Source organism: Bufo bufo, chromosome 2, assembly GCF_905171765.1.
Source record: "Bufo bufo chromosome 2, aBufBuf1.1, whole genome shotgun sequence".
NCBI classification, from domain to species: domain Eukaryota; kingdom Metazoa; phylum Chordata; class Amphibia; order Anura; family Bufonidae; genus Bufo; species Bufo bufo.
The window spans coordinates 624,514,358-624,527,164 of NC_053390.1; positions in this window are offsets into that span (position 1 = coordinate 624,514,358).

The following is a 12,807-nucleotide window of genomic DNA, read 5'->3' on the forward strand; positions in this document are numbered from 1 at the left end:
CCGCTATTGCAGAAGCCTTTGCTCAGTATTACCAATCATTATACAATCTCTCACAGCCCAACGACACTACAGGGTCTATGCACTCGGTGATGAACAAGTATCTTGTTGATTCGGGTATGCCAAAGATACCTACAGACTCCCTCTTAGACTTAGACAGGCCGATTTCTACCGAGGAAATAGCAGAGGCTTTGCAAACTATGCAACCCAGTAAGGCCCCGGGTCCTAAAGGCCTCCCTGCCTCCTATTACTAGAGATTTTTACCTCTTCTCCAGGCCCCACTAGCCAAAGCACTTAATGTACTCAGCACAGGGCACTCACTCCCTGCAGACATGTCACATGCTCATATCACAGTAATACATAAGGAAAGAAAGGACCACACCCAATGCGGCAACTACCGTCCCATTTCACTTTTAAACGTGGACTTTAAATTGTTTGCTAAAATCTTGGCCACACGGCTGGTTCCGCTGATTTCTAATCTTATACACAATGACCAGGTGGGTTTCATTCCGTCGCGTGAGGCGAGAGATAACACCACTAAGGTTCTCAACCTGATTCACCATGCCAGGATCCAAGACGTCCCACTCTGTCTCTTGTCCACGGATGCTGAAAAAGCCTTTGACAGGGTGGGGTGGCCTTTGTTGTTCGTGGTATTGCTCTACATTGGCATCACCGGTCCTCTGGCAACATGGATCTGAGCTCTATATGAGTCTCCGTCTGCGACCACAAAGGTGAATGTTGTGCTGTCTCCGTCTTTTGCGATACATTATAGGACCCGCCAGGGATGCCCCCTCTCCCCACTGATCTTTGTTCTTACCCTGGAACCACTCCTGAGGGCAATTCGCCAAAACCCGAATATATCGGGACTCTTGGTTGAGAGCAAAGAATTTAAGATAGCAGCTTATGCGGATGATCTGATGTTCACGCTTACTAACCCCAAGATTTCTTTTCCGAACTTGATGGTGGAATTTCACACATTCCACGGCCTCTCTAATCTGAAGATTAATTTTCAGAAATCAGAGGCCTTGAATATTTCCCTACCGGATACTCTAGTGGCTGACTTGGTGGCTTCCTTCCCATTCAAGTGGGCTACTGGAGCAGTGAAGTATCTAGGCACGTTTATCCCCTCGGATCTGAAGACGGTGTACCACAGGAATTTTATCCCTCTCCGGGGACCGGATCACGGAAGATCTTAAGAGGTGGTCGAAAGGACTACACACATGGTTTAGAAGATGTGATATTTTTTAAAATGAACATCCTCCCACGGGTGTTATACCTCTTTCAGACCCTCCCCATTAAACTCCCCTCCAGTTTCTTCGACAGGATACATGGGGACTTATTCAGATTTATCTGGGCCAGGGGTAGTCCGAGACTTGCTAGATCTCTCTTACACATCCCGAGGGATAAAGGAGGGCTAGGTGTACCTGACTGTAACGGACCGTTTCAGCAGACAAGGGGTTAAAATCCGTTTAGGCGATATGCCCCTTTCTGAGAGACAGGCACAGCTACTGCAGAACACCAAACTCCCGAATGGATACAAAATAGCACTCCAAACTGGAACCTCACGAATAGCTGCTAGCAGACGAACAGGAATCAGCTTACACTCCTGGCAATCAGTCTCTAACAGCATACAGTGGATCCTCCCAATAACGAGACAAGGCTCTGTGTTGAGGGTCAAGCAGTGGTCTGAGGTGCTGGCACACCCAGCCTGGTTTTTATTACAGTTGTTGCAAATACAGGTCCGCCCACAGGGAGGTATAAAACAACCAAGCCCATCTGGTGTACACGCCCCTAGGGGACCAGAAGGAGACTGGGACACAGGACAGATATGCAGCACTGCAGGATACACAGAGACAATACATCCCCACAATGCATCATGGTTTCCTCCTCTCTGCCCTGGAGACACCCGAGGAGTAATCCAATTATCTCTCAAGACAAAGAGAAATCACCAATACACATGTGGGGACAACAGAACAGAAATCACCATTTAAACATACAATGTCACAACCCTTTTCAATACACAGACATTTAACATCCCAAAATGGCACGAATTAGACCAGGAGTTCAAGTTAGTTCAAGTCCTTTGTGAACAAATGAGGCCTGGCTGATGAGAGGGCCCATAATCCTGGGGCAAGAGGCCAGCAGCCAGGCCCCTCCAAAACCCAGTGGCGAGGTTGGTTTCGCCACACTGACTTACGTAAATATTACTCAGCCTCCTTGCTTCAAAGGATAGTGGACTGGTGTCGGCACTCATTGCTCAAACAATGGGTCTCGATCGAACAACTATGCTTGAGCTATCCTCCAGCCTCCTTACCCTGGGTAGATATGAAACTCCCTTCAGCTCTCTCTAACCATCCTACAATCGGTCCCACCATTACACTATTTCATAAAGTCAGAGACAATCCTTTGATCTCCCCCTCCCCTTCGCCATTGTTCCCCATCCTAGGAAATCCCAGTTTCCCGGCGAGCTGCCGATGAGGGCCGTTTTTGCAATGGCGGGAAAATGGGAGGTCCCATGCTCCCTTTTTCAGAACCTCGGGCAGATGGTTTACTTATGATGAGATATTGAGTGTGACAGATCCCTGCCCTTTGGAATTCTGGAGATCCACACTGACACATTTTCTCCTCAGGGTTTGATAGGTCTCTCACCTCTTTTGAGAAAGCTTGTATTGGGTCGGGTGCCTATCTGACATTCCCTATCTAAATGTTACCAGTTCTTGGTGGCTCCTCGACAGAACTACCTGCCCCCTTATGTGGTGAAGTGGTCTCAAGACCTGGGAGTAGACATCCCCCCTGATCATTGGTTGAAACTATTCTGCTGCTCTACAGGTCATCCATGGCGAGTAGATTCCAGGAGGCGGGATATAAGATAATGTCCAGATGGTACTATGTCCCAGTCAGATTACAGAAAATGTTCCCATCTGCGTCCCCTGTTTGCTGGCGTTGTGACTCAGCCATAGGCTCAATGCTACACATTTTTTGGGAATGCTCAAGAATCAGTCCTTTTTGGCAGATGATCCATAAAACATTGTCCTAAATTTTTCGGTTTACGGTACCAAATACACCTGGTTTCTTTTTACTATTTCTATCGGATCTCCCAATGAGCGTGCTTCGTAAGTCTTGTCTGTGCTCCTTGGTGACAGCGGCAAGGTCATGCATCCCTGCGAGGTGGAAGCTCTCCTTGCCTCCGACAATTAGCTGCTGGATCCAAAAGGTGGAGGAGATCCGGAGAATGGAGGAACTTACCTCGCAGCTATGAGCTAAACATAAAGCTTTCCTTGATGCTTGGACCCCCTGGTTTTCCTTCCAGGAATCTCAGGAATTTCGGAACCTACTGTCCTGAGTGGCTGAACTTTTCAACCTAGTACTCTTTTGTGCCCCCCCCCCCTTCCTTCTGTGTCAAGTGTTCGTATTTTACTATATGTTTGTTGGGAACACCTTCCAATATGTTTACAAGTACGTTGTTTCTTTTTTCCTGGACATTTTTGTTTATGAGGCCAGGAGTACGTTTTTGCCAATATCTCCCGGCAGGATTCCTGCTTAGACAAATCAGACCCCTTTTTTAATGGGGGTCTTCACCTAATTTTTCAGTTGCCAGCAGGTTTTATTAAGATGACTGTAAATTGATGACTTCTCATTGTAGTGCATTATTTTTGAAGCACTTGTACTCTATCTACTTTGCTGATGCACGGTTTGTTATCCGTATATATTTAAATAAAGAATTGAAAAAAAACAACAACACATAGATCTATATAGTGATCACCTGGAAGTCAGGGGCCTAGGGGCTAGGGGCTTACTAGGGCCATTTTTATATAGGGAAAGGTTCCGGACGGGGTCGCTCTTATCAGGGCGGATGGTCTGTGGTTAGGCTATCAGGGCCAGAATAGCACCCCCCTGTAGGGCAATATCAGGGACAGTTCTTTGCCCACCCTGTCCTTCAATACCACATCATCATCTAGCCCAGGGATGGATGTTTTTTTGCTTTCCCTCCTGGATTCATCGATGTGCACTGGAACCCCCCAGATTGTGGTAGGACATATGGTTTCTGATTTGGTGCTGCCGAGCACTTGTTATTGCCCACCACATCTATGCTTTTTGGTTAACTTTAATAATTTAATTTATTTTCATTTTGAGGGATATCTTTTCCATTCACATGTCCGCAAAATGGGTCCGCATCCGTTCCGCAATTTTGTGGAACGGTTGCAGACCCATTCATTTTCAATGGGGCAGGAATGTGCTGTCCGCATCCGCATTTGCGGATCCGCACTTCCGCATCTGTGCTCCTGTTTCCGCAAAAAAATTAATAAAGGTTACGTTTTATCTTCATGTATATTTTAATGGATTGCCTTCCTTGTACAATGTTATAATATACTTTCTATGTTAGAAAGTATATTATAGTGCATTTGTATAGTGCGGCAGCTGTGTGCGGTTCTGCTGCAATACTGCAGGTATATAGGGGGACAAGCGTTATTGGAACAAGTAATTTCTACTGGTGTGATATACCAGTCCCCCCCCAAAAAAAATGATTGAAGCGGGGTGTTATATACCAATATACTTTCTTTATAGCGCATTTGGGTACTGTATAGTGCATTTGCGCATGCGCGTACGCGAAAATTATATTGCCGATATTTTGCATTGAATTATTTTTTTTATGGAGATCGCAAATTCGAATAATACATCTGGTATGTCACTGTCCATGTTGTGAGACTATTTGCACACTTCTAGTAATTATTTCTTGGCTCCAAATATGAGCTGAAGGTTTTTCAGGTTCGTCTGCCATTAAAATGAATAGGACCCACCGCAAACTTGCGGTTCGCGAACATCCCAGCAGATGTTCGTCCATCACTACCAAGAACTTTCCCCATACAAATGAATGGGAGCACACAGCTCTTGCGCTGCCCCCGCTCCCATTCATTTCTATGGGGCCAACGGAAATAGCTGAGCCAGTGCTTAGCTATTTTCGGCGGCCCCAAAAAAATAAATGGAGGGCGGCTGCTCTCCACTACCTTCCCTAGCAATATGCCCCCATTGTCTGTGATGGGAATACCCCTTTAATGATACAGGAGGTTTATAAATTTGCAGTTATTGAGTCAGCATTCTGTGACACTGTGAGATGGTCTGCCTTTTTGTGGTTGAGTTATGGTGGTTCCTAAACACCTCTAATAATACCACTAACAATTAATGGTGACTTATTGCCGTGATGGCATCTTACAGTAGTCATAAGTAAACAAAGCTACATTTTCCGCTAAATAATTCTTATTGTGAAAATGAAGTTATTTTTGCTGGCTCTTGAAACACATGAAAATACTGCTAAGTTATATCTTCTCCAGTATTGATTTCCATCTGCTATTTCATTATTACATTGCAATTAACATACAGTAAGAATCACCTTAAAAATTTTTTCTAGATGAGTAACAAGAGGTGATACAAAGGTTTCTGATAAATGGTTTATCTGATATAAGCATAGTGTTAGTTGAAAGGTGTCCTTTCTTGACACAAATTTATTGATATAGATTTTGATAATGTGTGCTGCAAGAATTGATTTATTTTCCACAATACTTACTTAAGTGATTAATTGGCACGGGCAGCATTTTCTAAAGTAGAGTAAAACCTGAATGCTAAGTGACAATTTTATGTCATCAGACGTCTTCTAAAAGTGAATTGTTGTGTGAAAAAGTCTATCCTTTTAGTTTTTTCTGTTAAGATAGCTATATGAGGGCTTATTTTTTGCGAGATAAGATGCATTTTTTTATGACACCATTTAATTAACCATATCTTGTATTGGAAAATGAGAAAACAAATTCTTTGTGTGTCAAAATTGAAAAAAACAAAAAACAAAATTCTGCCAAGGTTTTGGGGGTTTTAACATCATAACATTCCTTGTGCGATAAAAATTACCTGACATCCTTATTCTGCGGCTCAATACGAATGCCGCAATACCAAAGTTATATCGTTTTTGTTTTGTTTTACTACAAATAAAAACCTTTGGAAAAAAGAAATCAAAATTTTCTTTGCATTGCCATATTCTGGCAGCCATAACTTTTTTATATTTCAGTATACAGAGTTGTATGAGAGCTTTTTTAAATAATGAACTGCCTTTTTATTGGAGCCATTTGTGTGGTAAGTACATCTTTTTGATCACTGTTATTTATTTTTTGGGGGGGACGGCGTTTTCGGATGAGGTGATACCTAATATGTTTATTTTTTTATTGTTTATATAGTTTTATATCTAAAAGTGGGAAAGGGGGGTGATCTAAACTTAATATATTTAAAAAAAAAATTAAACTTTTTAAACTTTTTTTTAAAAATAACGATTAGCCCCCGTAGCCCCCTTAGAGATCCAGTACATGGGACAACTGCAACCGTTTAAACAATAGAAGACTTTTAGATTTAAAATTGATCAGAAGTGGTTAAAAAGAATCTTTGCTCACCTTCATTGCAACACTGCTGTTTCTTATTTAGTGCAGTACATACAGATATAGCCGAATTAGCCAAGTGTTATCTTGGTTATCTTGTGACAAAAGCCATTAAAATCCATTGAAATGTGAGTTATATTTTTCTTGCCATTCTTTTAGGGTACTTTCACACTAGCGTTTTTCTTTTCCGGCGCTGAGTTCCGTCCTAGGGGCTCAAATCCGGAAAAGAACTGATCAGTTTTATCCTAATGCATTCTGAATGGAGAGTAATCCGTTCAGGATGCATCAGTATGTCTTCAGTTCAGTCTTTTTGACTGATCAGGCTTTTCAGAAAACCTAAGGGCTCTTTCACACCTGCGTTCTTTTCTTCCGGCATAGAGTTCCGTCGTCGGGGCTCTATGCCGGAAGAATCCTGATCAGTTTTATCCTAATGCATTCTGAATGGAGTGAAATCCGTTCAGGATGCATCAGGATGTCTTCAGTTCCGGAACGGAACGTTTTTTGGTCGCTGCGCTTTTTGCTCCGGGCCAAAAATCCTGAAGACTTGCCGCAAGGCCGGATCCGGAATTAATGCCCATTGAAAGGCATTGATCTGGGTCCGGCCTTAAGCTAAACGTCGTTTCGGCGCATTGCAGGATCCGACGTTTAGCTTTTTCTGAATGGTTACCATGGCTGCCGGGACGCTAAAGTCCTGGCAGCCATGGTAAAGTGTAGCGGGGGAGCAGTATACTTACCGTCCGTGCAGCTCCCGGGGCGCTCCAGAGTGACGTCGTGTGTTCAGTCAAACCGAATCCGGCTTTTGCATAAATGGCGGATCCGTTTTTTCCAATGCATTTTTTCATTGTGATTAAAATCCTGATCAGAATTCAAATGTAATCCGTTTTCACACGTTTTTCCGGATCCGGCGGGCAGTTCCGGTGTCGGAATTGAACGCCGGATTTAAACAACGCTAGTGTGAAAGTAGCCTAACGCGTTAACCATCAAGTTTTGCTTGGCTGCATCTGCACCTGCTCACTCTGAATTAATTTGAGTCCAGTTAGCACAAGGATAAGTGTCATATAGAGTAGGTCCCAATCCAAAAGAGTTCTCTTTGCCTGGATGGATGGACACAAATGATTTTTATCAGATTGTATTTGCAAAGTACCTCATACACATTTCATACAGTGAATATATTATTAGCTGGTATAATCTGTTTGCACTGTGCTGTTGCATTGTGCTTTTACTTTAGTATTTTCAACCATGGCAATGCACACCTGCACATTCACTTCAGTTTACAGAATATATTGACTACCTTTGTCTTTTATCTTTGCAGTAGGCATTTGGAGGTGTGGCTATCTCAATTTTTGGTCCTGCACTCACAACAAACCAATATTTTCCTTACATTTTAATTAGTGCAGTATAAATAAAGAGCCTGCTCTCCTTGAATTCATTTGAGTCATGTTGGCCCAATGAGGTACCATATAGAGTAGATTCCTATCCAAAAAGAGGTCACCTTGCCATAGTCGAGGAAAACAAATGATTTAGATAAAAATATATTTGCTAAGTACTTCATATTTATTTTATATAGTAAATATAGCATTAGTACATATATTCTACTGTATAGTGGTAAAATATATTCAGACATGTTTGTGTAGTTTTTATTAAAGAGCTATTTATACAGTCAGGTCCATAAATATTGGGACATCGACACAATTCTAACATTTTTGGCTCTATACACCACCACAATGAATTTGAAATGAAACTAACAAGATGTGCTTTAACTGCAGACTGTCAGCTTTAATTTGAGGGTATTTACATCCAAATCAGGTGAACGGTGTAGGAATTACAACAGTTTGCATACGTACCTCCCACTTGTTAAGGAACCAAAAGTAATGGGACACAATAATAATCATAAATTAAACTTTCACTTTTTAATACTTGGTTGCAAATCCTTTGCAGTCAATTACAGCCTGAAGTCTGGAACGCATAGACATCACCAGACACTGGGTTTCATCCCTGGTGATGCTCTGCCAGGCCTCTACTGCAACTGTCTTCAGTTCCTGCTTGTTCTTGGGGCATTTTCCCTTCAGTTTTGTCTTCAGGAAGTGAAATGCATGCTCAATCAGATTCAGGTCAGGTGATTGACTTGACCATTGCATAACATTCCACTTCTTTCCCTTAAAAAACTCTTTGGTTGCTTTTGCAGTATGGTTTGGGTCATTGTCCATCTGCACTGTGAAGCGCCGTCCAATGAGTTCTGAAGCATTTGGCTGAATATGAGCAGATAATATTGCCCGAAACACTTCAGAATTCATCCTGCTGCTTTTGTCAGCAGTCACATCATCAATAAATACAGGAGAACCAGTTCCATTGGCAGCCATACATGCCTACACCATGACACTACCACACCATGCTTCACTAATGAGGTGGTATGCTTAGGATCATGAGCAGTTCCTTTCCTTCTTCATACTCTACTCTTCCCATCACTCTGGTACAAGTTGATCTTGGTCTCATCTGTCCATAGGATGTTGTTCCAGAACTGTGAAGGCTTTTTTAGATGTCGTTTGCAAACTCTAATCTGATCAATGATTTATATCTTGTGGTGAACCCTCTGTATTCACTCTGGTGAAGTCTTCGCTTGATTGTCGACTTTGACACACATACACCTACCTCCTGGAGAGTGTTCTTGATCTGTCTAACTGTTGTAAAGGGTGTTTTCTTCACCAGGGAAGGAATTATTCGGTCATCCATCACAGTTGTTTTCCATGGTCTTTCAGGTCTTTTGGTGTTGCTGAGCTCACCGGTGTGTTCCTTCTTTTTAAGAATGTTCCAAACAGTTGTTTTGGCCACTCCTAATGTTTTTGCTATCTCTCTGATGGGTTTGTTTGTTTTTTTAGCCTAATGATGGCTTGCTTAACTGATAGTGCTCATCTTAAGAGTTGACAGCAACAGATTCCAAATGCAAATAGCACACTTGAAATGAACTTTTATCTGCTCATTGTAATTGGGATAATGAGGGAATAACACACACCTGGCCATGGGACAGCTGAGAAGCCAATTGTCCCATTACTTTTGGTCCCTTAACAAGTGGAAGGCACATATGCAAACTGTTGTAATTCCTACATCGTTCACCTGATTTGGATGTAAATACCCTCAAATTAAAGCTGACAGTCTGCAGTTAAAGCACATCTTGTTCGTTTCATTTCAAATCCATTGTGGTGGTGTATAGAGCCAAAAATGTTAGAATTGTGTTGATGTCCCAATATTTATGGACCTGACTGTATCTTAACTTTTCCAGTTTATATCATTATCCTTTTAAATAATTATTTATGAAGGTAGGAATAATTTTGCAATGTTTTCTTCTATGTTCCGTTCTGGCTTGTGTGCACATGACCATGTTCATGCAGCTCTTACTTATTTTCTATAATGTTATGTCAACTGGCATATCAAAGCAGCAACAGGGGCAGTTATAAGAGAGTGTCTATGTAACTAGCTGGGTAGGAGGAGCTATAAACTAGTTAGGATGATGCTGGACAGAGAAAAGAGACTTGCATCATGGGTTTGGTTGGATAGAATAGAAGGAAGTTCTATCTACAGGATGAGAACCAGAGTGATTTTCTTACATGGTGAAAAAATGTCCAAATTGAAAAAAAAAAAAAAAACATGCAAAAGATGTATATGATATGGGCAACTTACATGAGCATATATGTTAAAAACCATAGTAATCCAGGAAAATACCTTCAAGTACCAAGCCAATTTTGGTGATGAGAGCCACAGGAATTTTCTTTGTATTTGCATTAATGAATTCAGAGAGACATAGCTTTTTTATTTCTCCTTTAGTATTGCTAAATGAGTACTCACTGCACTCGAGAAGGAGTTATACAACATAAGGTTTTAGACACTTCTAAACCTCCCTCTGGTGCTGGGTTGGTGTATGTAACAATATTTGCTTCAAGGTCCAGAGATGTAATCAGGACTTCCGCATTATGGATAGGAAAAGTGTACATACTGAATCTCGCTTGATGTAGGCAGGTCCAGTAATGTGGCCAGACGTACATACAGTGGATATAAAAAGTCTACACACCCCTGTTAAAATGTCAGGTTTCTGTGCTGTAAAAAAATGAGACAAAGATAAATAATTTCAGAACTTTTTCCACCTTTAATGTGACCTATAAACTGTACCACTCAATTGAAAAACAAACTGAAATCTTTTAGGTGGAGGGAAGAAAACAAAAAACTAAAAAAATGTGGTTGCTTAAGTGTGCACACCCTCTTATAACTGGTGATGTAGCTGTGTTCAGAATTAAGCAATCACATTCAAAATCATGTTAAATAGGAGTCAGCATACACCTGCCATCATTTAAAGTGCCTCTGATTAACCCCAAATAAAGTTCAGCTGCTCTAGTTGGTCTTTCCTGAAATTTTCTTAGTCGCATTACACAGCAAAAGCCATGGTCCACAGAGAGCTTTCAAAGCATCAGAGGGATCTCATTGTTAAAAGGTATCAGTCAGGAGAAGGGTACAAAAGAATTTCCAAGGCATTAGATATACCGTGGAACACAGTGAAGACAGTCATCATCAAGTGGAGAAAATATGGCACAACAGTGACATTACCAAAAATTGGACGTCCCTCCAAAATTTATAAAAAGACAAGAAGAAAACTGGTCTGGGAGGCTACCAGGAGGCCTACAGCAACATTAAAGGAGCTGCAGGAATATCTGGCAAGTAGTGGCTGTGTGGTACATGTGACAACAATCTCCCGTATTCTTCATATGTTTGGGCTATGGGGTAGAGTGGCAAGACAAAAGCCTTTTCTTACAAAGAAAAACATCCAAGCCAGGCTTCATTTAGCAAAAACATATCTGAAGTCTCCCAAAAGCATGTGGGAAAAGGTGTTATGGTCTGATGAAACCAAGGTTGAACTTTTTTTTAATTTTTTTTATTGAAAGTAAATGTAAGACATATATATGATGTATACATTATAATAACATATGATAACATATTATAACATATGGCATGACAGGTACTAAATATATATTCCCGCTAGAAGGGTAGAACTTTGAGTAATAGTAATCACTAAACATAGTAGTTTTCTTATTTTCATTTTCCACCTTGAAAGGTAAGAGGTGCTCATGTAAAGGGATTCACTTAAAGTTTCTATATGAAATCCATGCTTTCCAACTAGATCTAAAATAATGTATCCTATGACTCTCCCAAGCCGCAATCTCTTCAAATCTATATATCTGATCCATTTTCCCTATCCATTGAGATATGGGAGGGAGATCTGTAGATAACTAAAATTTTGGAATTAGGAGACGACCGGCGCTTAGCATAATATTAAAAAGCCGAGGGGTGGTCCCTTCAAAGATGGGAGGTCTTGATCCCAACAAAGCCAATTGGCGTGAAATCGGAATTTCTAGGTTGCAAGTTTTATTGGCAATGTTGAAGATTTCAGCCCACCATTTCTGAATGAGAGGATATAGCCACCAAATATGAAAAAAATAACCTCTTTGCTTTTTACACCTCCAGCAAGTATCCGAACCATTTACACTATAAAAACACGTGATATCAGGGGACCTATACCATAGAGTTAAAATATTATAACCATTCTCCTGAGTTCGGACACATCTGGATGATTTATGTGGTAACACTAAGAGTCGCAAGATTTCGGCTTGGGAGAATGTAGTTCCCAGATCTCTCTCCCAGAGGCCTATATATGCCGGTTTAATCATGGTCACTGGTGTACTTAATTTCTTATAAAGTTTGGTTTGCTTTGAGTGGTCAACTAATAGACCTTCGAACCAGGTCAGAGGGCGAAGTAGGGCTCCCATAGAGATGTGTTTGGAAATAAAAGAACGTAAAAATGATAGCGGGGGGGAAAGGGTCTGCAGTCTGGGAAAATTTTTAAAATATTTTCATTGTTTAAGACTGCTCCCTCTTCTCCATATAAGGAAAGTATCGGGAGTGTGGAGTTCCAAATTGATTGTGGTAGACAGTCCCTTAAGGTAGATGGTGCGTGGGCTAAGATATCTCTTATCTGGATCAGCGGCGACGGAAGTGGTATGGCGTATTGCGATGTCTGGAGCCACTTCCATGCCAAAAATGTCGACTTTACGATCGGATTAAGAGGTCTGTCTTGGGTTGGGAAATTTCCTGTTCCCACCAAGAGGCCTGAAGGATACGAACCAAGATCACTCTGTTCCATGGAGACCCAGGGTTTCCGTAATGGGCCTGTTAGCCAGTTGACTACTCTTGACAGTAGGACAGCTCTCCCATACAGCTCAGGGTCAGGTAAGCCTATCCCCCCACTAGGCTAGGTCTACAGAGAACAGAGGGAGCCAGTCGAGCTCTCTACCCAGCCCAAATAAATGAGCTGATTTGACGTTTTATTTTAATGTAGTATGTCTTTGGGACT